The sequence below is a fragment of the Petaurus breviceps genome, unplaced genomic scaffold (genome assembly GCF_028583685.1).
Source record: "Petaurus breviceps papuanus isolate PSGF00001 unplaced genomic scaffold, PetGlider_PUasm1.0 688, whole genome shotgun sequence".
In the NCBI taxonomy this organism is placed as follows: Eukaryota; Metazoa; Chordata; class Mammalia; order Diprotodontia; family Petauridae; genus Petaurus; species Petaurus breviceps.
Window position 1 is genome coordinate 7,304,776 of NW_027186457.1, and position 22,953 is coordinate 7,327,728.

The window sequence follows — 22,953 nt, forward strand, 5'->3', positions numbered from 1 at the left end:
GAAAAATAGCAAGCTTCAGTCTGTTCTCATATACCCTTTTGAGAAAATAAAATGAAATAAGGTCAATTGACTTTAAGAGTGGATGGAACATATCTTCAGGCTAACACCAACTGTCATTTACTTGTCAGGTCAAGTAAATAAGCATTTAATAAGTTCTCACTATGTTCCAGACACTGTGCCAATGGCTAAGATTATAGTCCTTGTTCTCCATATATGGAAGCATTAAGGAGTTCTCACCATTGATTACCTCTTAAAATGAAACAAGAATGGTTTTACTAATGACCTGTGTCTTATGGGGAAATTCCCTCTTCATTTGGTTTTGGTGAAATATAAATGAAGACACCTATCCTTCCCCCCCTCCCACCATTGACCTCACTAAGTCATGAGTTTCTATTTCATCAATTTAACATATTTGCAATGGTGCTGGATATCCTCTAATGTGGAAATAGTTGTTATAAAGAATTTTGATTCCATTTTTGTTTTGTTTTACATTTTTTGGTTGTTTGTGTGTTTGTAGAACCAGAGCACTTGAAAAGACCCATAGTTTCACTAGAGCCTCAATGAACCATGAGAAAATCCTGTTCATTATGATCAAAGAATTTGAAATAAACACTTTCATATTGATAGAGGACTTACAGTTGTACAAATTAATGTATAAAGTTGGAGCCATGATGTAACAGTAGGCTCAGCAGATCAAGTGCTGCGCTTGGATTTGGGAAGATTTCAGTTCAGATCTTACTTTGGATGCTTTCTGGGCAAGTTTCTTAAACTCGGCCTGCCTCAGTTTTGTCATCTGGAAAATGAGGATAAAAGTAACATCTCTCCCCCATGGTTGTAGTGAGGAGAAAGTGAGATAATATTTGAAAAGTGTTTTGCAAATCTTAAAGCCTTATATAAATACTGGGGATGATGATGATGATGATGATGATGATGATGATGATGATGATACTGATCATGATGCTGATGCTGATGCTAACGATGATTTCAGGATTCTCCCTCCTGATATTGTCAATTTGGCTGTGAGAATGTCTTCACAAAGAAATGTGCATACTTCTCTATGTAGGTGGTCATATAGGCTACATGCTTATTAAATAAGTTGTGTGGGTGTTTTATGAATGATTTCTTGCACACATCAAACCTTGTAAATGGGACAGAAGACATATGTAATGTAAGATTTAATGTTATTTAATTTAAATTAAATGTAATAGACACCTTGATTTCTATTCTTTCCCAGGGTGTTCCAATTATATTTCAAGTGCAGAAAATTGGCATCACTAAAAAAAGATAATTTTATTTTTAGACTTTTCTCCATGTAATTGTAGGTTTGTTATTGTTAGGTAAGAAAGTGATTTTTTTTAAATTAACAAGCACCTATATGGTTAATCTATGGACTCTATGAGAATTCTTTCATGTGGTGTGAGGTTCAGTCTAGTTTCCACTTTCCATATTCTGTGGTTAGATGAAGACACCTGAGGTTAGAGAAAAGAGTTTATGGAAACAAATGCTGTACAGTGCATTGAATGGTCACTTAATTCAAATGTGGTAAAATCGGGGAAGTGTAGCCCTAATTGGTATCCCTCTTTCTTTGGCACTCCTGCCAATCCAAATTCATGAATATTTGTCCTGGAGGGCATTTCATATGCTGGTCTGTTGAGATATTTAAATACTTTGAAATATAAAATATTCAACTTTGAAGTTTTCAGTACTGGAAAACTTTCAAATCTAGGGTATCTAAGCCAGGAAGGGCTGGTCTGTGTTCCTCTAGTCAGACTCCTTTTTCCAAAAAAAGGTTAATCTTCACTTTGGGCTTCCATTTCTTCACATTATCATATCCATCCCCCTCAGTGTTATCCCTGTCAAGCCTCTCCAGGTGTCTTGCAATCTGTTTCATCTGTGTCTGTGACCACTTTGGGCTCCATTTGAACACTGAAGACACCCCTCTTCTCCTCAGTCTTTTCTTTGGTGACAGCAATAGCCAGTTTGAAGACAGACAGGTCTTCTTTTTCTCCCTAAGTTGTAGTAGTCATCACATATTGAGGAGGTGCTATCAGGTTAATCTTTTTTTTTATTTTTTGGTCTTTATTAATTTGTTTGTTTACTTTTAGTTTACAAGATTCAATTCCACAATTCCTTGAGTTTCAAATTTTCTCTTCCTCCCTTCCCCTCCCCCCATGACTGCATACAATCAAGTATAGGATCTGCAAATTCTTTCACATTAGACTTTAGTTAGGTTATAAATATGCATTGTATCAGATGGAATGAAAAATGGGAAAGAGGAAACAAAACCAAACAAGAAAAAGAAAAGGATCCGGTAGTTTGTTTCAATCTCTATTCAAACTCAGTTCTTCCTAGTTCTTTCTCTGGATGTAGACATCTCTCTCCATCATGAGTCTTTGGGATTGACTTATATCACTGCATTGCTGAGAAGAGTCTAGTTGGTTATCAGGTTAATCTTGATGGGCATATTTTCTGTGGAACAATTCAAACTTGCTCTCAGAGCTTCTTTTATCACATCAATACCTCATAACCACAAGAAACCACTTCAATATCAGCTTGGATTTTGACAGCTTATGGTGTCAAGCGCCTATTTATATTATCCATCAGCACTCTCCTTTCATCTTCATTCAATCCAGTTCATGCAGGATTGAAGGGTCTCAGAATGCATGTTTAAATGCATCAAGGCACCACATCCTGGGCTCTTGTACCTGCCATCAAAGACCCAGGCAGTTCTCTGGAACAGGCTCTCAAGATGTTCTTTCTTACTGTACTCTAACAGCTCAGCAAGATGGCAAAGGATACTATAAACAGTTTTGGATTTGGTGAATTTGTCCTCACATTTGATTGCTTCTTTTGGAGAAACTCTCATTTTCAACAAATAAATCCTTTTTCTTTCTCCACTGTACTGCCTGCCACACATTCATTTCTGCCAATTCAGATGAATTTGATAATGGAGTGGATATACCTTCTAGTCAGCTCACTAAAAAGAATCATGCCCTCAATATTTTTGTATTCCAACAGACTGACATAAACTCCCATTTCAGCAATGGGCATGTATTCACCATAATCACATTTTCCATTTCGGGAAATTTGTACTGGTAGAATCTAGAACTTGGTCCTTTCATTATCAAAGAGGTGTTTGTAGGTCTCAGATCAGGTCCCCACACTGCCAGAACTCTGACTGCATAAGACCTTGTTATAGGGGCCAATTTCTCCTCAGATTGTAGTAGGAGTCATTGTATCTTGAAAATATTTAAGAAATGAGTTAGGGCAGCTAGGTGGTGAAATGGATAGAGCCTGGGCTTGGAATCAGGAAGATTCATCATCATGAGCTCAAATCCAGATTCAGATACTTGCTAGCTATGTGACCCTGGTCAAGTCACTTAACTCTTCCTCACTTTCCTCCTCTATCAAATGAGATGCAGGAAATGATAAATCACCCCAGTATCTTTGCTGAACAACCCCAAAATGGGGTCATGGAGAGTCAGACATAACTGAAAATTTCCTCAAAAAACCAATGAGTTGATAAGGGTAGATGCTGTGATGAGAGAAAAGGAGGTGTAGAAATGACAGTGGATAATATTAGAAATGAGGATTCTATTTATAGCTATGCCATCAGATTGTTATACGATAATTAACAGTTTATTGGGGCGGCTAGGTGGCACAGTAAGTAAAGCGCTGGCCCCAGAGTCAGGAGGACCTGAGTTCAGTTCTGGCCTCAGACCCAACACCCACACACACACACACACACACACACACACCCACACACAAACTAGCCATGTAAACTTGGGCAAGTTACTTAACCCCAATTGCCCTCCAAAAAGCAAAAAAAAAAAAAAAGTTCACCTGAACTCTTTGAGCCATAGCCCCTTAATCATTAAATAGGAACCAACTTGGGCTAACATTCTATGTCATATCTATTCTACATTCTGGACTTGTCTTTCTAGATAGTTGTTACTTCACTTCCCAAGAAACTATTTCCCTATTTTATATAAAATACAAGTTCTTCAAGTCAGTATTTAAAATCTTTCACAGTCTGCCTAGAGTCTATTGTTCTAGACATATTTCACATGGTTCATTTTTATGCATTCTATTTTCTAGCATCATGAGCACACTATTCCCTGAACCTGGAATTCCATTCCTTGTTCCCCCTCCCCACCCAAGTTATCCCCAATTCCTGTAAGGCCTTTCCCCTTCACCTCTGCTTCTTAGAATATTTAATTTCCTTCATGGTTCAGCTACCATTTGATCTCTTATAGAAAGTCTTTGTTGTTTACCTGGGATGTCAGTATTTTTTTTTTTTTTTGCCTTTTGGAGGGCAATTGAGGTTAAGTAACTTGCCCAAGGTTACACTGCTAGTTTTTTTGTGTGGGTGTTAAGTGTCTGAGGCTGGAACAGAACTTGGGTCCTCCTGACTCTGGGGCTGGCACTTTACTCACTGTCAGTATTTTCTTTCTCCTCGAATTCCATTATAGTCATGTATCTGTTTAAATGTTATATGCCACCAACCTCTCAGCCCCAGGAGAATGTAAACTCTTTAAGTCTGGGGACTATTGTTGGCTTTATCTTTGTATTCCCAGAATATAGCACTGTGCCTTGTATTTACTAGCTGCTTAATAAATGATTGATGAATAGAATTCTCAATGCAAATGGAAATCAGTTAGTGGAAAGCCTTTTCTTTTTTTTTCCCTACACCTGGGCTTGCTTTTTTCACTTTGATCTAGTTGAAAGTCCAAGAAAATTCCTGGTGGTTCATATGAAAAATCTGGATTTAAATAAAGGGAAATCTCTCTCAAGAGAACTCTTCTTTAAGGCATACCATTTACCTAATATCTCTACTGGGCAATTACTTTTGGAAACAAAGGTTAAGCTGTATGATATAGTACAAAACATACTACATTAAGGCCCAGGAATAGGAACATAATAACATTTTTTTTTTCACCTTGGGCAAAAACAGTTGAGCAAAGGGTGGGAGTGGTTAGGTGAATGACTCAGATGATAGTGTCCAGTTGCAGTTGTGACCATGTCAGTAGAGAGAAGTTAATCCCTGATAGACTCTGAGCCTTTCCATTGTGGGGGCTTTGAGATTTAGGAGGGTCTCAAAGGAAGGTACTCAGGAGAGTTGTGAATTGGTACAGTCATTCTGGAAAACAATTTGGAATTTTTACGCCAAAGTTATTAAACTGTGCATACCCTTTGACTCAGCAATACCATTTCTAGGCCTATAGACCCAAAGATATCAAGAAAGAGGTAAAAACCCATATTTGTATAAAAAAATAGCAGCTCTTGTTTGTGTATGGTAGCTAAGAACTGGAAACTAAGAGGATGCCCATCAATTAAAGAATGGAGAGATAAATCATGGTATATGAATGAAGTGGAATAATATTATTCTGTAAAACATGTTGAAGGGGACAGCTTCAGAAAAGCTTGAGAAGACTCATGTGAACTGATGCAAAATGAAATGAGCAGACCAGGACAATAACCTATATAATACCAGCATTGTTTCCAACATGTTTCTTTATCCTATCTATGACAGAATGTGCACGTTTATAGGACAAGTTTAAAACTTGGATACTCAAGTTGACTTTGGAGATAGAGGTCTTGAATATAGACCCCAGTTCTGCTATAGGATACCACTACTGTACTCTAGAGGGAATTCTGGTTAGTCACACTGTATAATCCAGTGGACTTCTTGCATCTGGGGCCCCAGGTTCTCCAGGAAGCCATCAGCAGATAAAGAGGTCTAAGTGTAGGGAATCTTGGAACAAGTGTAAACAGAATTTAAGCACAAAAAGGGACAGTATGATGATGTGGAAGAATCAATTTCAGCAATATCTTTCATCATATCACTAAATGATATAGACTGCAGATCCAGGAAACTGAAGGTGGATTCTTTATGGATTGGACAAAATCCCAAGTGATGTGTGTGTGTGTGTGTGGGGGGGGGGGATGTGTGTCCAGGATGGTATCACAACTCTATAGGGTTCATATAACCTTAGGAATTGGGGGTCATGACATTTTTGACTCCCTAGCAATTCAAAGTTCTTTTTTTTTGTGAGACACCTCTTTATCTAGGTTACTCTTGTAAGTCTGGAGGACATTATAAGGCTCTGAAGAAATAAGTTTAGCAAAGAGAGAAGTAGAATGTAGAAGCAGAATTCCTTAAGTCTTTCCACCTTACACTCAGGTGTAAATCCTTTTTGATCTACTCTATATTCACTGACTAATTTTTTTCTAGTGACTGCATAGGCCCTGAGAGAACCTTTTTATTCTTGGGTGGAAATATGAATAAGAAACAATATTATTTGAGCCTTCCCTGGTATCGAAGCCCATTCATATAACTCCAAGTCTCAGTGCTGGGCCAAGCGTTATACATATTTTTTCATGTGTTACTTCTAGCTTGGTTATTATTAGTCCTATTACTTGCATCATAATAATTTTTTTTCTTTTATTGTCTTCTGAATATATCATTATAAGATCAGAGACAAAAAGAAAAATGAAAATATCGAATTCACAGAAAAAAGAGCAAGTGGAACTGTTATTGAAACAGCCATACTTGTATGTTGTTCTTATTTTGACTTGGATTTGTCTTCATCAACATTGTAGGAATTATGAAAGCTAGGCTAAGAAAAAAAAATCAAAGTGACTGTAAGATAAATGGGTTTATTCTGCATTGGAAGAAGTGACCAAACTCTGTGTGGTCGAGGCAGGTCAAATCGGCTCCATTAAGCAATAAACATTTATTAAGCATCTACCTTAAGGCACTAAGCATTGTGCAAAGTGCTGGGGCTACAAAAAGAGGCAAAAGACAGTCCTGAGTTCATGACACAAAGGGCCAGATGGGTTTTGTCCTTTTGCCATGTCATTTGCCAATCATTGAATACCAAATGGTCTCCTTCATGATGTCTGATGTGTCTCTGATTATTAGGATAATGAATTCTAACAGTCTTACCAGTTTCCACAGTAATCAAAACTAGCTAGGAGATGTGTCGATTAAAGGAGGCTGCCTCTCCTTGCTCCATGGCACTAGAGGCCAAACAAAGTCTTTACCAGTTATCTGCCAGAGGAGTATGCAATTGCTTATTGGGTCAACTGAGAATCCTACCCAATGTCCCTTACACACCCTCTTATTTGTCTCTTCTTATTTGGTGTTCTTTGATTGTTCAGTGCTTCTTGCAGGAAAAACTCTTTAGGGACACTATGGACAGGTAGAATGAAATTGTCAAGGGAATGGCTGCTGTCAACATTGTAAGCCCAGACCAGGATAGATGTTGCCATGGTGGGCCTCAGAGTAAATATAAAAGATAACAATCCCTTTATGAGTACACAATATGGAAAGTCTTTATAACATCCTTCCTTTGATACCAGATGGTGAATATTTGCTCTCCTCTTTGAATCATAATTTATCAATAGGGGAAAGGCAGGTGGGGGTGGGGGGAAGGGAGGCCAAGGACCATAACTGCTCCATACTTTCATCACCCTAGGGCTATAGGAGATGGCTGAAAATCCAGTGATCAAAGTAAAAAATCCAGTGAACAAAGCAAAATGAAACAAAATACAAGCAGAAACATTTTTGCATGAATATATTTCTTGAAACTCTTAGACTTCAAGGCAGGCCTGTTAGGGGCAAGCCCTATAGATTTAACAATTGAGGATTCCTGATAAGGATGATTATAGACCTTTAAAATGTTTTCAAGTTTAATGCTATTATAAACTAAGAAGAAAACGTTTAATTTATGTTCCTTTGTTGTACTATTTATTTGAGTCAAAATATGTCTCTTCCTTTGCCACAGATTACAGTGTAATCAAAATCAGGTGCTCTAGCATCAACATCAATTAGTTAGAAACACAGATTTCAAAAACACTTGATCCTAATTAGAGAAAGGGAAATTTTTTCAAATATTGTTTTACTGAATGTAAAGCACCAGAAACATAGCATCTAATTAAACATAGCATATATGTATACATATGTCAGGGTTTGGTGATGAATACTTCCAATCTCTGAAGGTTTGGATTAGATAAACCACAGATGTTTGGAAACTAGCTAAAGTGGAGAAAGATTCATTTTCCCACCTTCTTTCTTTGTATATCTTCCTTCTGTCACAAAAGCACTACTCTCCAGGAAGAGCAAGAAGGGGTAAAAGAGAAAGTTCCAAGTAGGAGTAAGTGCCTGCATGATTCCCCTCACTAATAGGAGGAAGGGAATACCTTCTTCCATATTCCCAGCATCCTCAAGGACAGAGCTGAAACTAGGAATTCCTGTACCTGAAGTAAAAACTAAAAACAAACATACAAACAAAAAAAATAAACATTCAAGGAAATGGACATGAAGCCTTCAGTTACAAGAGGAGGTATGGGATATTGCGAGGGGTGGGATAGGGATAGAGACCATTGAATGGTAGCTGGAAGGCATTGATAAGGAAACTCTTTTTTTTATTTAATACAGGACAGGGTTTATTTAACTTGACAAAAATATGAAACAGAAAGAACTCATTCATGAGCCTGTGTACCAAAAAAACCAACAATAGCAACAGCAAACTCTCTGTCCCTTTCTATAAGCCTCCCACCTTCTCCAGACCCATATGCAGTTCTCTTTACTTATCTAAAATTTAGAGGGTCCAGTGAACAGAGGAAAAAACTTATGGTCACTAGAGATTGAACTCTTTCCTCCCGTGTGAGCCCCATTTTGCTTAAAGGACCTGAAACGTCCTCCAGAATTATGGGACTACCCTAAGATAGAGACTCTGCTTCAAGGGGAAAACCATTGGAATTGCTAAGGGGATGACTTTTCTCCCCAGGACTGCACAGTCTAGATAGCTCACAGTACTAGTGGACAGGGGAACTCTTGGGAGTCCTAGGAACAAAGGTGGTAAGGTGAGAAACTCACTCCATTTTACCATTTGGTGACTTCTGATTTTGAACATAATAAGTAGCTGCTAAGGTCTTTTATTTCTGTATTTTTGAAAGACTGGTTCTTTCAGGATGTTCTAAATTTGGTACCTAGGGAAATGGCACCAGTGACATGTATGCACTTGGGTATTTAGTAGGGAGGCTATTTCCTAAATCTATATGCTATTAAAAAATTTACTTGTCCCCTTAAAAGCAGTGATTAACATTGATAAAACAAAAACAACAAAACAATGATAATAGCAACAAAAACAAAAATAATTTAATCTTTTAAAGTATTAAGATGAACAACAGCTTTCTTAGTGACTGTCTTTTCTCTTCTACTTTGATGGCCTCCAATGCCCCCTTTCCCCCAAACCCCTCTCATATTCAAAGCTACTTCATCCTGTTCATTTAAATTGTCAGACCATTTGGAAATTTCTCTGTCCCAGTCAAACTCACTCTTAACCAACAGACTTATTAAGGCTAACCTCCAATTGAAGGCACCTTGTTGCTACCTAACTTACATCGCAAAATATGATTAGAGATCCTTAGCCTGTGGCTTTAATGATATGTAAACTTTGTGGAAGGGTCTTCAGAGGACTATCTTTCTTAAGGAGGATTCTTATATCTTAGTATATGTTTATCTTGGTAAGGGAATGACACAAGAGGGAGTAATGGGGGACACAATGGCAGAAAACACACATACACTAATTGGTCACAAATATTAATTAAAAAAACTGTATTTTCTTACTCAGAAATACCAGATATAGAAAGTCCTTTAGAGAAAGACCATTCCTGTTTTCCTGTTTCTGACTGAAATTTTCAGGAATCTACATAGCTTTCTTTCCTTTTCATTTTGCCTGATTTCTATGGCTAGTATGGAATCCCATTAATTTTTTCCAGGCTCTTTTATCTTCAGGGTGTCTAGAATGAACATTTGGGGGACACTTTGGGGATAAAGGGACTAGTTGGTTAAATAAAATTAATGGGAGAAAAGGAAAAGAAAAATTATTTCCCCCCTTCAATCTTCACTGTGAAACACCATATTCAAGGCTCCAGGCATTAGCCCTGCTCTGCTCCCCATTGTGAAACTGATTGGGAGTTATGCAAAGTTGACAGTTGAGGCTGCAGGAGATGTTCTTTTAATTTTCCAATTTAAAAGGCTATGTATCAGCAAGTTCCCAGGATGTGCATGTGTGTATATATGACCCATATCTGTTTTTCTATACAGCACTGCATATGAAAAACAGAGTCAGAAAGCCACATAAGCACTGAAAAATCAATCTGAAAGACACGAAGACAAGACTTACACTATGTCTGTACAATGCTAATCAGCCCAGTATTTGGAATCCTTTAGTTTTAGGGCTGAAATGAGGACTTTTCACCCCATTCTCTAACATTGTGCACTAAGCAACAAATATGTTCATCTTGCTGGAGGTATTTGATGTGGACATCAGTAGCTGGTTTGCAGAATAAATCAGTGTTGCTATTCTCTCCACCTCCCTGTCCTGTAAAGACTACTACAGACTCACCACTTTCTCTTTGAAATTAGTAGACACTAATTCACCTGTCACTAATTATCAAGCACTCACAAGTTGTCCATTTCTTTTCTAGTGTCTGGGCGGGAGTGATCATAAGTGATGAATTCATGGACTTAAAGGAATTGGTCCTCCCTCCACCAGTACAAATAAGAAACCCTTCAAAGTAGCCTACCTGCACATTGCTAAAACAGTTGTGTTTCCTACCCTCAAACAACTTACATTCTGGCTGCATCAATGAAACAATCACACATGAAAAAATGAAAGAATAGTAAAAAATAATATATAAACAATATTAAATTCTCAAATTAATTGTCCCTCTCTTCTTTGTAGAAGTGAAGGCCAAAGGATAAGAAATACAGCATCTACTCTCAGAGAGCATTGGTTGGTTTTGCTGAACTATTTTATTTTCCTTTTTTTAACCTTTGTTACAAGGGATAGATATGCTGAATCATGGAGGTAGTATGCTTTCAGAAATCAACTGGGTGTGAAAACAAAAGAAATCAATAAAATGTATTTTAAATTCAATTTAAAAAAATATGTGGTACATAGTTAGACCTATAGGAGCTCAGAGGAGGGAAAGCTAATTGTGAATTAGTGCCATTAAAAAAAAATGTGTGGAAGACATTGAAGGGGAGGCAAGATTTTACAAAATAAACATAAGTAGGAGACCAATCCAGGTAGAAAACATGCCATAAACAACAACAGCAATAACAACAAAAGTAGAGTCATATGACATAGAAGGTCGACATGAAGGAGATTGGCCTGACTAGAGTAGAAGATTCAAATTCAATTCTGTTCAATGCAATCAGTTCAATTTTACAGACTAAAACTCCAAACTGTAAGCAAGACCTTGTGCTACCGATAGGGATTAAAAAACAAGGAACTAAACAACAAGAAAAGACCCACCAAATATTTCAGGAAGCTTGCGTTCTGAGAAGCAAATCTGCATAGCCTTGGGGAGAGTGTGGAGAAGATGATGGAGAGTCTTGAAAATCAGACTGAGGAATTTAGTCTTGTTGTGTTTGAGGGTAGTGAAGGAGGTAAAACAAATTTGGATTCAGACTGAATAAATGGAAAATGGCTGAGTAAAGTCTTAATCTGAAGCTTTTTTATGTTGTGGAAGCTTCTGAAAGGCTGTGTCCAGGGAGCACAAAGTCTGTTGGTTCTACCAAGTTAAGAAAGCTTACAATATAAACCTAATAATGATATATATCTATTGCACACACTGACCTCAAAATATCCTTGAGAATGCAACAAATAAATTGAACTGGAACTGAATTCATATTACATCCTGAACTGTTGTCCACAATCACCTCTAAATAACATTGATCCATAGAAATTTAAAGTCAATGCATTTAATGGATATTGCAATAATAAATAGTCATAATCTCTAATTTTTGGTGAACAACTTTTTTTTTTCAAAATATAGAGATCTATTAGAACATATTAAAATATGAGTGGTAGGAGAGGGAAGAATTCTGAAAAGTTTATGCTCATCCAATTTCCTATTGAAGTTTTTCTGAAGACATTTTTGGTAAACAGATAGGAAAAAGCTCACATCCCACTATTTTTACTCAATTGTTAAAAAAAAAAGAGTAGTTTTTTTGTTCATTTATATAATAATGAAGAAAGCTAGACAAGATATGCAACTAAACAGGGATCCCAAGGGTGTTTTAAGATGGAAATGTAAGAAAGACTACAAACAGAAAAAAATGGAAAATATTTGCAAAAATCATTTTGACAAATATTTCTACTTCTTTGAAGGGCAATGCTACCACTTAGACTCTAATATCAGAGTCCTAGATGTGCTTATAGAATGGGTAGGAGTGATTATAAAGATGGGAAAAGTAGCCAGATTGGACAAAGTCTATAAAAAGGTGATCAGTTCTGAAGGCAATATAATTTTTAGAACATTGATGGATAAATATACAAGATATCTGAAGAAGGGAAAGATACCAAAGACTGGGGGGAAGAGTTAAATCGCACTTAGTGGAAGGAAAAAAAGGCAAATGGAAAGTGCTCCAATAAATCCTGTTCTCCAGTCTATACTAAATCTTTGCACATCATAACTATACATGAATTGAGGAAATCCTAATAGAAAGTACTAATAGGGAAAAATAAGCTTTCAGAAGCATTATTCAACAATAGGCTATATTTTTGCCATTTCAAAATTAACACAAAGATGTAGAGAATATAATATCCTATTGTGATTATAGTTCTTGATTGCTCCAAAAAAAACCATTAAGTAGAAAAAAAAACCATTGCTTTACAGGATCTTTTACAACAAAATGCTTTATCCATTTTATCTACTTATCAAAATCATTCAAGATTGTTCGAAAGATATAAAAACAGATGTAACTCTGTTGAATGGTATTCCGATAATAGACATCAGGTGATATATAAAACAGAGATGTGTAACCTCTGATTGTTTTGTTTTGCCATTGTGATGGAGGAGATTCAACTTCAATCCACATGGAAAGGGTTTTCCCTGTTATTTGTGAAATCTTTCAGATGCTTCTTCTTAAATGCTGATCTCATTAAACCCAGAATATTTCAGAGCTTCCTGGAAGAGATCTGTAATCACTCAAAGGAGTATATGTGTGTGTGTGTGTGTGTGTGTGTATGTGTGGCTGTGTGTGTATATAGACATATACACATGCGTATATAGCTTTGCCAAGAAAATCCAAAATAGGATTACAAAGAGTCAGACATGACTGAAACAGCTTAACAGACAACTATATAGATATAGATATGTACATATAGATAGAGATGTATATGTATGTATGTATGTATGTGTGTGTTTGTAGACAGAGACAAGAGAGACAGAGAAACAGAGACAGAGAAAGCCAGAGAAACAGAGACAGACAGAGGGGAAAGATTATACATCTCTTTATTTTATGCATCATCTATCTATCTGTACATCTATTTACATTTCTCATCCTCCTTGTGTGTTATATTTACATATACACACAGTGTGTGTATCTGTGTATGTGTTTATCTCCCAGATTCAGTATACATTTGGATAGATGTCTGATACTGCTCATCCAACAGTGTATACAATGAAAGTAAATATGTATTTATGTGTGTGCACCATATGAGTATATAAAGATAGTGAGAGAGGAGAAGAAAGAGAGAAACAGAGACAAAGACAGAGAGAGACAAAGAGAGATAACCAACCACTTTTGCCCAGAATTGAACATGAGAAGAATGGGCAAGATTGCTTCTGGAAATTGTAAAGCTCCTTTAATGACCCTTAATTTCCCATAAAAGCAAAGGCCCATGTTTTCAATGCGATTACTTTATTAATATTTCTGCATGACAGATAAATCTGGAATAAATTTGTCTTTGAATGAGTATCTTATAGATGGCAATTGAGAGGCACATGTTAGGTATAAGAAAACTGCTATGTAGAAGAGAGCAGGACCTACAAATATAAAGAACTATAAGAGACAATCTCAAGGGACTTTATGTTAGAACAATATATATTGGACACAACTAGAAGATTCCAATGGCTTCTTCACGATGTATATACATGATAGTCATCTTTTTTCCCTTATAAAACATTACAGGATGAAACAAGAAGTAAGAAAGTCACATAAAGTTATTAGAAGCTAGGGAGAACTCTATCAGATTCAAAGGACTTGTGGCAAACTTTGGGGAAAAAAGAAAAAAAAGCTGCAAAAGTTATGGGGAGGCTAGGTGGCTCAGTGAATAGAACACTGACCCTGGAGTCAGGAGGACCTGAGTTCAAATCCAGCCTCAGACACTTAATGCTTACTAGTCATGTGACCTTGGGCAAGTCACTTAACGCCAAATGCCCTGTCCTTCTCCCTCCAAAAACAATTATAAAAAAAAGAAAAACAAAGTTAGGCAGGTGTAGATGAGTTACCTTTTCCATAATTAGGGGGAACTCAAAATCAATTATATCTCAGACTTATTTTAGTATTGGATTATAGTATAGTCCATCAAACATTAAATAACAAAGAATAGTGGCTTATCCCAGAATGATTTCTACATAAACTCCTTAGAAAAAGACAGAAAGAATGAAATAATTGTTGCTATTCTTCTTGTTTACTTTATTTGAAACATTGATAAATTAATTTTTTTAAATTATGAACACCATACAGAAAGACATTGACTAAGGAGGGAAAGTAAAGTATCCCAAGGAACCTTCTGGAGTGTAAAGATTGACTTGTTATTAATTTGTAATAATTGAAGAAGTTAACCAATAGGGCAGTTGCACTTAGACTGCCCTCACTGATTATTGCAAAACCTTTGACCTAGTTTTATATTCATGGCTTATTTATGGACTATCAATATACAAAATTGAGTTAAGTTTAAATAAAATGTTGGCATATTTGATGTTCACATGGAAAATTGTTTTTATATTTCAAACACTTCAGCAACATAAAAATGTCAAGAATAATTGAAACAAATATAAGGGTTGTGTTCTTCTCCCGCTTCACTTGTCAATCAATCAAAGGACTTGCTGCAAATTTAAATACATAAAAAGATGGTGTGTGCCCTCTGATCTCTTTGTGAATCTAAGTTGTGAATTTTTTTTGATGAGCTAAAAAAGAATGATGTGATTGGTTGAGATGATCAGCCAGCCGTACCTAGTGAGTGCATTCATTAATGAAGTGATACCAGAAGAGCACAGGCCAGTGGTAAATAATTTCAGTTCCACCATTCAGAATTCCAATATGACCCAGGTCCAGGAGGAAAACTCTTCTTATAGGAAGGGGAGATTTCCCCTCCCTTCAGTTCCTAAAGCATCATAACCACATCATCAGAATGAAGGGAATAATAGGAGACAGAGTGTCCAATCAGAATTAGGGAGAGATATAACAGAAATAAACATGGAAAAACATGTGCAGACAGATTCGGGAAGATAAGCATCTAAGGAAGAATGTTTTCTCATGGACCGTGATCCACTTTCCCTTCCTCCTATACTGTGGAAAAATCTGGCTGTGGACTTGAGAAAAAAACTAATCCTTGAAGCCATGGAAGGCTATACCTAAGGAAAACATCACCTGCATCCCATGAAAAGATCGAAGGACTCCCTTTACCAGGACTTTCAAGATACCCTTTTGTTGCAAGCATCTCTTACATGTATACCTTCCCATTGTATTCTTAGTCTGACTCATCCTTTCCCAAGAACCTTTTTGTACAGGGAATATTTACCATGCTGTGTATATGTGCATTGTGGCTTTTTTAATGCCATTTTTCTTATCTCACAACTTTAGTATATACCCTTTTTAGGGGAAACAAGATTTGCATTAAGTGACTTGCCCTGGGTCATGCAGCTAGTCAGTGTCAAGTATCTTAAGCCAGATTTGAACTTAAGCTCCTCCCAACTCCAGGGATGATGCTTTATCCACTGCACCACCTAGCTGTCCCACTATATAGCTTTTCTAAAAAAAAAAAATAACTCTCAATGATAATCATTGGAAGGCATACCGGATGTAGGCTATAAAGGGAATGACTGGAGATTAGGGAGTAAAGCAATGATTACAAGTTTAAAAAAAAATCCTATCAATTACAACTATACAGAAGTAAATAGACTCCCTCAGAATGTGATGAGCAGCCCCTTCAATGAAGGTCCTCAATCAAAAGGTATATGTCCATTTCATAAATATGTAAAAAGGATTGCTTTTCAATATGGGTCTGACTAATTGTCAAAGCCACCCAAATCTGAGATTCTGTGTTTCTGAAAAAGGGCAGAAAAATCATGCTCATTTCACATCAAACACATTTTTAAAAGTGTACAATTAAAGATTTTCCATAGATTCAGGTCTGTTGGTATCTGTATAGAAACAATTGGAATCAGAGTTTAGTTTTAAGTCCCAGCCTTGCTGTTACTAGTGTATAACTTAAGGAGTATTTGAGTTTCAAGCCCCCAAATTTGAACTGATAAAAAAAGGATAAAAGGAAATTTGCTTCAGAGGGTTTATTAATAGATAGGGTTGAGCGGTATCATTTCACTTGTATTGAGAACTCCCATAAGAAGAAGGTGCAAGTCAGGAGAGTACCTTCGCACCTTAGCATCTTGGTCACCCCAAGTTGAAAGGCTAAGTTACTTTTCTAGGGTCAAGCTGCCAGAATGTGTCATATGTTCAAATTGAAGTCAGATTTTCCCCACCTTGAGACTGGATTTCTAGTCATTATATAAACACTGTCTCTCAGTAAAATATATGTAAGTTATGATGCCTAAATACTTTCCATGAAGATAAGATGCTATTCAGCACTGCATAAATTTTTCACATTTAGAAAGTCAACATATTTAATAAAAATAACTGATATCAAGAATGTTGTCAGGTAACCAGAATCGCATATTCTAAAAACATTAAATGGACCATATAAAATACTAAGAGGTAGACATAGGCTAGAGATCTGACTGCAGGGCCAGTAAGAACTAAGTTCAAGCCCCACCTTTGACACATCCTGGCTGTCAGACCGTGGGTAAATCACTTAATTTCTCAGTGCTCTGGGCACCTCTTTGAGAATATAAGTCGTGGAGAAGGTGCTAGCATAAATGAAGAAGGAAGCCTGACTCTGGGAGTTCAGGGAGGAACTAATAGGAGAAGGAGTCACAGGATCAAAAGCTTTTTCTGGGGTGAAGACCATAGACCCTCCCTATCTTCTGCCAAATTTCCCAGTTCATAGGAAAGATAGCTGAACCCCATTACCCTGCAATGTGATTCACGCATCAATGCAATTTGAAAACCCAGATTCCAAGACAGAAATTCAGACTGACACATATGCAATAGACTCTTTTTCTTTCTGTTGATTTGTGCTAAAAATGTGCATTGTACTTGAAGGGGAAAAGCATACTCAGCAGTTTTGGTGGTGGAAAAGCAAATGGGCAAAATCATGATACAGGGGGATGCCTGCTGAAGGAGGAAAAAGGAAAAGGAAAAACAACACAGATCTTTATGCTTTCTGTCTCATTTGTGTACTAAAATATTAATACCAGACCCCTAAGACAGAAGTAGAAAAGGGCTGGTCCATGTGGATTAATATTGTTGTTTGTCTACTGTTGCAGTTTGTTTTTACTTACAGTGTCCCTAGAGGTAAAGCAGGTATAATCTTACATGAAAGATCATTTCTTTTTGATAGTAGACTCCAAAATGCTGAATGTAACTAATATGTATATATAGTTTGCTCACACTCTACATTAAAGCAACCTTGAGGATCAAGTTTTCAATGAAGTATAAAGGGATTTAACCATGCTTCTATTGTTAATGGAATCAGGGGACCAGACTCCAGACCAGTAGGCAGAAAATGTATGCCAGACAACCTGTCTGTGCTAGGAAATACATTATGAACATGCTCTGTCTCCATCTAGTTGAATTTGCCCTTTCAAAACTAGTTTTGAGATACAATTCATCTCTGAGATGTTGGCGTGTCTCTCTTTGTGGGTAAATGTGGCAGGAAGATGGACCATATTGGGAGTTTCAATTCTGGTACAGATCTAATGTATGCATTTTAGAAAACCTGTCTCTTGTCTGACCTTGATCCTTGGTTGGTGATGAGATTGTGGGGAATCCTGTTTTCAGAAAGCTTTTAATTTCTGTGAATAGTGAAACTTTGAAACTTGCTAGTTTGAAATGGTTGTTTATGATGATTTATTCTAATAGTGGACAGAACACAGTATTTGTCGTCAGGAGTATCTGGTCTGAAATACTGCTTCTGGTATTTCCTGGTGAGTGATCCTGTTCAAGCCAATTTAGCTCTGCTGCCTTCAGTTTCTTTATCTATAAAATAGGGAGAAAAATAGCCTGCCTTTACAGGGTTGCTATGAATATCAAGAGTTAACATGTGTAAACATGTAACATTTAAATATAAACATTTACATGTAAATATGTAATATTTGCAAACCTTAATTTGAGATAAACACACATGTATGTATATATGCATGTATCCTAATCATCATCATCATCAAAATAATAACTATGGGTTACAGTGACTCAGTAATGTAACATCTATGAACCACAGTTTCTTCAGCTATATAAGGCAAATAAGTGGGATGGTAAATACTGGGCCTGGAGTCAGAAAGACCTGAGTTCAAATTCAGACTCAAAACATTCTGTGTGAGGCTGGGCAAGGCACTTAGCCTCTGTCTGCCTCAGTTTTCTCAACTGTAAAATGGGGATAATGAGATAACAAATGCTTACTGTTGATGCCTCCAATACTTTTACTATGAATTACACTACTACAACTTTTACTGCTGCAGCTGCTACTGCTACTACTACCACTGTTACTACTGCTGCTGCTACTACTACCACTGCTAATGCTGCCACTGCTGCTGCTGCTACTACTACTATTACTACTCCTACTCCTACTACTACTATGCTACTATACTATTATATTATCATTTACTAAAAGGGTAACCTTTCTTTAGCTAGAAAAAAATTCTGTGGAACAGTTCACCTTCTTATGATGCTGGATAAATGAGGCATCACTGTTTTTCTTTCCTAAACCATAATGGATTGTACAGACTATTAGCTCAAAGATGTGCACTCCAAAGAGTTAGAGGACAAATTTAATCTAAATATTTCCTCAAACTAGCCAAACTTCAGCTGCAGGATTCTTGCAGGTGAAAGCATATTTTTTAAACAGGAGGATGTGTGTGATGGGAATGCAAACTTATTTGAATTATCAGTGTTTTCAAGTAATTTTTCTCAGAAAAACTTGAGTTTACAGGAGACCTATACCAACTGTAGTTTATTGATATCATTGAAACGAGCTCCCCATCCTCATAAGCTTACATCTTTTCCTTGCTCTGGATTCCCTCACTAGCACTTAGAGAAGCACAACATCCTGTACCAGCAATACAAAATTCACAGCACCCACAGAAACTATGAATATACTGGTGTAGTTGTGAATCACAAAATGTAACAGGCTCTCCACATGGAGGACAGAAGCAAGGCATTTATTCAAATATCAGGAAACTTGAGTGCCCAAACCATAAAGTCAAAGTCATTACAGTAACCACAAAGCTGGTACATATAGTCAATGCAGCAAACATCCACATTCCCAATCCTTCAAACAAACAGGCTCCCTCAGGCAAGGATCCTCCTCTCTCAATCCCTCAAGCAAGGATCCTCTTCTCTTCACTTATGGTAACTCCTCAACCTCCATGCTGCTTACTCCCAGAAGTTCTCAGTTCTCTGCACTTCTTGTTCCCAGCAGTTCTGGCTGTCTCTCAGATGTTCCCTCTGGATCTCAGAAGTTTTCAAGATCCTAGCAGTTTTCTCTCTCTCAGCAGTTCTCAGAAGTTCTGTCTCTCTGTGGTTCTGACTCTATAGCTTGAGCTTTTTCTGATATATGATATTAGCTCCTTCCTGTTATATCAGCAACTTCCTCCCACTGTGGGATTCACAAGTTCTGGATCTTGATACTTGATACAATCACAAACTTGAAACAAAGTGCTAAGTACCTGTTTGATTGCAAATACAAGGGACATGGAAGATCTTCAGATCCCTTTACCATTATACATCCTCAAAAATGCCTAACCAATTCTTTTAGAATAACCAAAAGCAGGGGAAACAAGGAGCACCCTTGGGAGCCTCAAGCTCTTTTCATATTCATCACAGGTGCCGCCTACAACAAAGGGGCCTTTTCTTCCCTCCACGCCAGTAAGTATTGGCATCCTGAGTGTGCCTCCAAAGCATTTACAATTTTAGATGAAATGGGAAAGATTAAGTTAACTATGCAAATAGTTAACATTCCACTGAAATGTTTAAACATATTTTGTCATTGTGTAACAAGAGTAAAAAAGAACCAAATAAAACAAAACAAAAATCTAAATTTCAAATCTCCTACCACACTTTTCTCAATCTAATTGTTAGATCTATGTTCATTTCCAAAATATATTATCTATTTCAAATACTTATATTTAGAAGTAGCTTGGTTTTAATAAAGAGTCTGATCAACCAGTAATTGGAAAAATTGGATTTGGTCTTGATCATGGCATTTAACTTTTGGGGAGCCCCAGGCAACTCCGTAGAATTTTTCTATTAAATCATAGGGCAATCAACATGGTTGGAGGGAGTTACTATGCCAGCAGTTCTTCATGCTGATGGAATTATAGATCACTTATATGTATTTTACAAAATCACAAAAGTATAGAGTTGGAAGAGATATCGGTGGCTACCTAATCTTCCTTAGCATCCTGCCAATTAGTCATCTCACTTTTGCTTGTTGACCTCCAATGAGGGGACACTTATGGTCTCTAGCAGCATCCCATTCCATTTTCTGGTTACTCTAATGGTTAGGACTTTTCTCCTTACAACAAACTCATATTTAAGCAGACAGTCTTTCATGTACTTAAATATAGCTATCATGTCTCCTCAGATCTTTATTCTCTACTGCTCCTCTAATTGATTCCCATATGTTATGGATTCAAGTCCCTCCACTATTCTGATTCATCTCTTGCTATTTTCCAGATCTTAAATGCCCTTCCTAATACTTAGCACTCAGAACTGTATGCATTACTCAATAGATGACTTGACCAGAGCAGAGAATAGAAGGACTATCCTCTTCTTATTTCTGGAAACTATTTCTCAGAATTCAGTCCAAGAACATAATGACTTGTTTTGACTGTGATATTATACAGTTGATTCACATTGCATTTTGCACTCCATCAAAATGTCCAAATCTTTTTTCAGAACAAAATGCTACCTTCATCACAGTAAGACAAATTAATGATCCCTTCCCCATCTTGTATTTGTAAAGTTATTTTTTTAATCCAAAGATTATTTAATCAAAAAGCAATTATTAATACCGGGAACTATGTCAAGAACTGAGAATATAAAGTGAGGAATAAAAAAGAAAAAAAATAATATCTTACATTTCTACCTTGTCATTTTCATCTTATTAACTTCAACCTAGTGATTACTCAATCACTATCTGGATTTTTTCCCAAAGTATCATCCAGTGTGTTAAGTGTTCCATCTAATTTTATATCATCTGAAAGCTTGATAATGACATTCTCTCTGCTTTTATTTAAGTCAATGATAAAAATATCAAATAGTTCAAGGTCAAATATAGATACAGTACTCCATTAGAGACCTATTTCCAAATGAGGTCAAGTGAGATAATATTTCTAAAATGCTTGGCGTTGTGTCTGGCACATAGTTGGCACATAATAAATGTTGGTTCTTCTCCCCTTCCTGCTTTGCCAAGTCAATATTTATCCATGAATGATTGCTCTTTGACTTCAACAATTCAACCAATTCTGGATATATCTCATTAATATCTACTATTATATAAATCAGAGGTGTCAAACTGGAAGTCCCAAGCACATGGCTCGAGTGCCCCAGATCTGGATGAAAATGTCATTGGGAAATATTGAAGACAATAAGTAAAAACATAACACAACAGAGATAATGCCGATTTGTGGTTTTCTAAGTCATTGTGTTGCCCATAGAGATTCATGTCTATTTGAGTTTGATACCACTGACAAGAGTCCATATGACTCCATTTTCCACACAAGAATAACCTGGGATACTTCATCAAACAGAAGGCTAAAATCTATAAAAATCATATTGAAAATATTCTTCTGATGCACCAATTTAGTAACCCTGTGGAGAAGGAAATGATTTTAATTTGTCTTGGACCTGTTCTTGATGAAGTTATGATGACTCTTTGTGATTACCATTTCTTTTCTTTTTCCTATATGTTCATTAACCACTTAATAATCCATTTAAGAATTTTCCTAGGAATAAATTTAAACTCACTGGCCTATAATTTATGTTTACTTTCCATGTAAGAAACTGAAATGAACCAATATGGATGTGTAATTAGAAAATTTTCTATAGCTTGTGAATGTATTGTTGCCCACTAGGCAGTGTGGTGTCTTGAACAGAGAACTAGCATCAGTATCAGGAAGATATAGGTCCAAGTCTTCTCATGCTGGTCACATGAACTTAGGCAAATAGCTTGACCTCACCATGGACAATTCCAAAAGATTATCAGCTTTGCATTCTACCCCTGGAATAGTCTTCTGTTTTGATCTATGAGATTTGGCCACATACTCTGCTGCAGCAGAATTTTACCCCCTTTCAAGGGCAGTCTAAACTGTGTTCCATAAAGTATTTCTTGAATGTTGTGTATAAAGAGAAGATGAGGGAATAAAAAAATAATCAAGTACCTACTATATGTCAGGAGTAAATTATTATGCCCACTATATGCCGGAAGCATCTAGGTGGCTCAATGGATAGAGTACTAGGCCTGGAGTCAAGAAGACTCATCTTTATGAGTTTCAAATCTGGTCTTAGACTCTTGTTAACTGTATGATCCTGGCCAAATCACTTACCCCTGTTTGCCTCAATTCTCTCATTTGTAAAATGAGTTGGAGAAGGAAATGACTTCAGTTTCTCTCCCAAGAAAATTCCAAAAGGGGTCATATAAAGTCAGACATGACTGAGTGACAACAACATACATCAGGCATTCTGCTAAGCACTTTATAAATATTATCCCATTTATATATATATATATATATATATATATATATTTTTAT

General features: G+C 36.6%; 1 protein-coding gene and 1 pseudogene across 1 annotated transcript in view; one reads left to right on the top strand and one right to left on the bottom strand.

Annotated features, from left to right (window-relative positions):
* NYAP2 (neuronal tyrosine-phosphorylated phosphoinositide-3-kinase adaptor 2) overlaps positions 1 to 22,953 on the top strand; it is a 333,767-nt gene that overhangs the window by 78,321 nt on the left and 232,493 nt on the right. The window lies entirely within an intron of this gene.
* LOC138174244 (eukaryotic translation initiation factor 2 subunit 1-like) lies at positions 1,791 to 3,193 on the bottom strand (annotated as a pseudogene).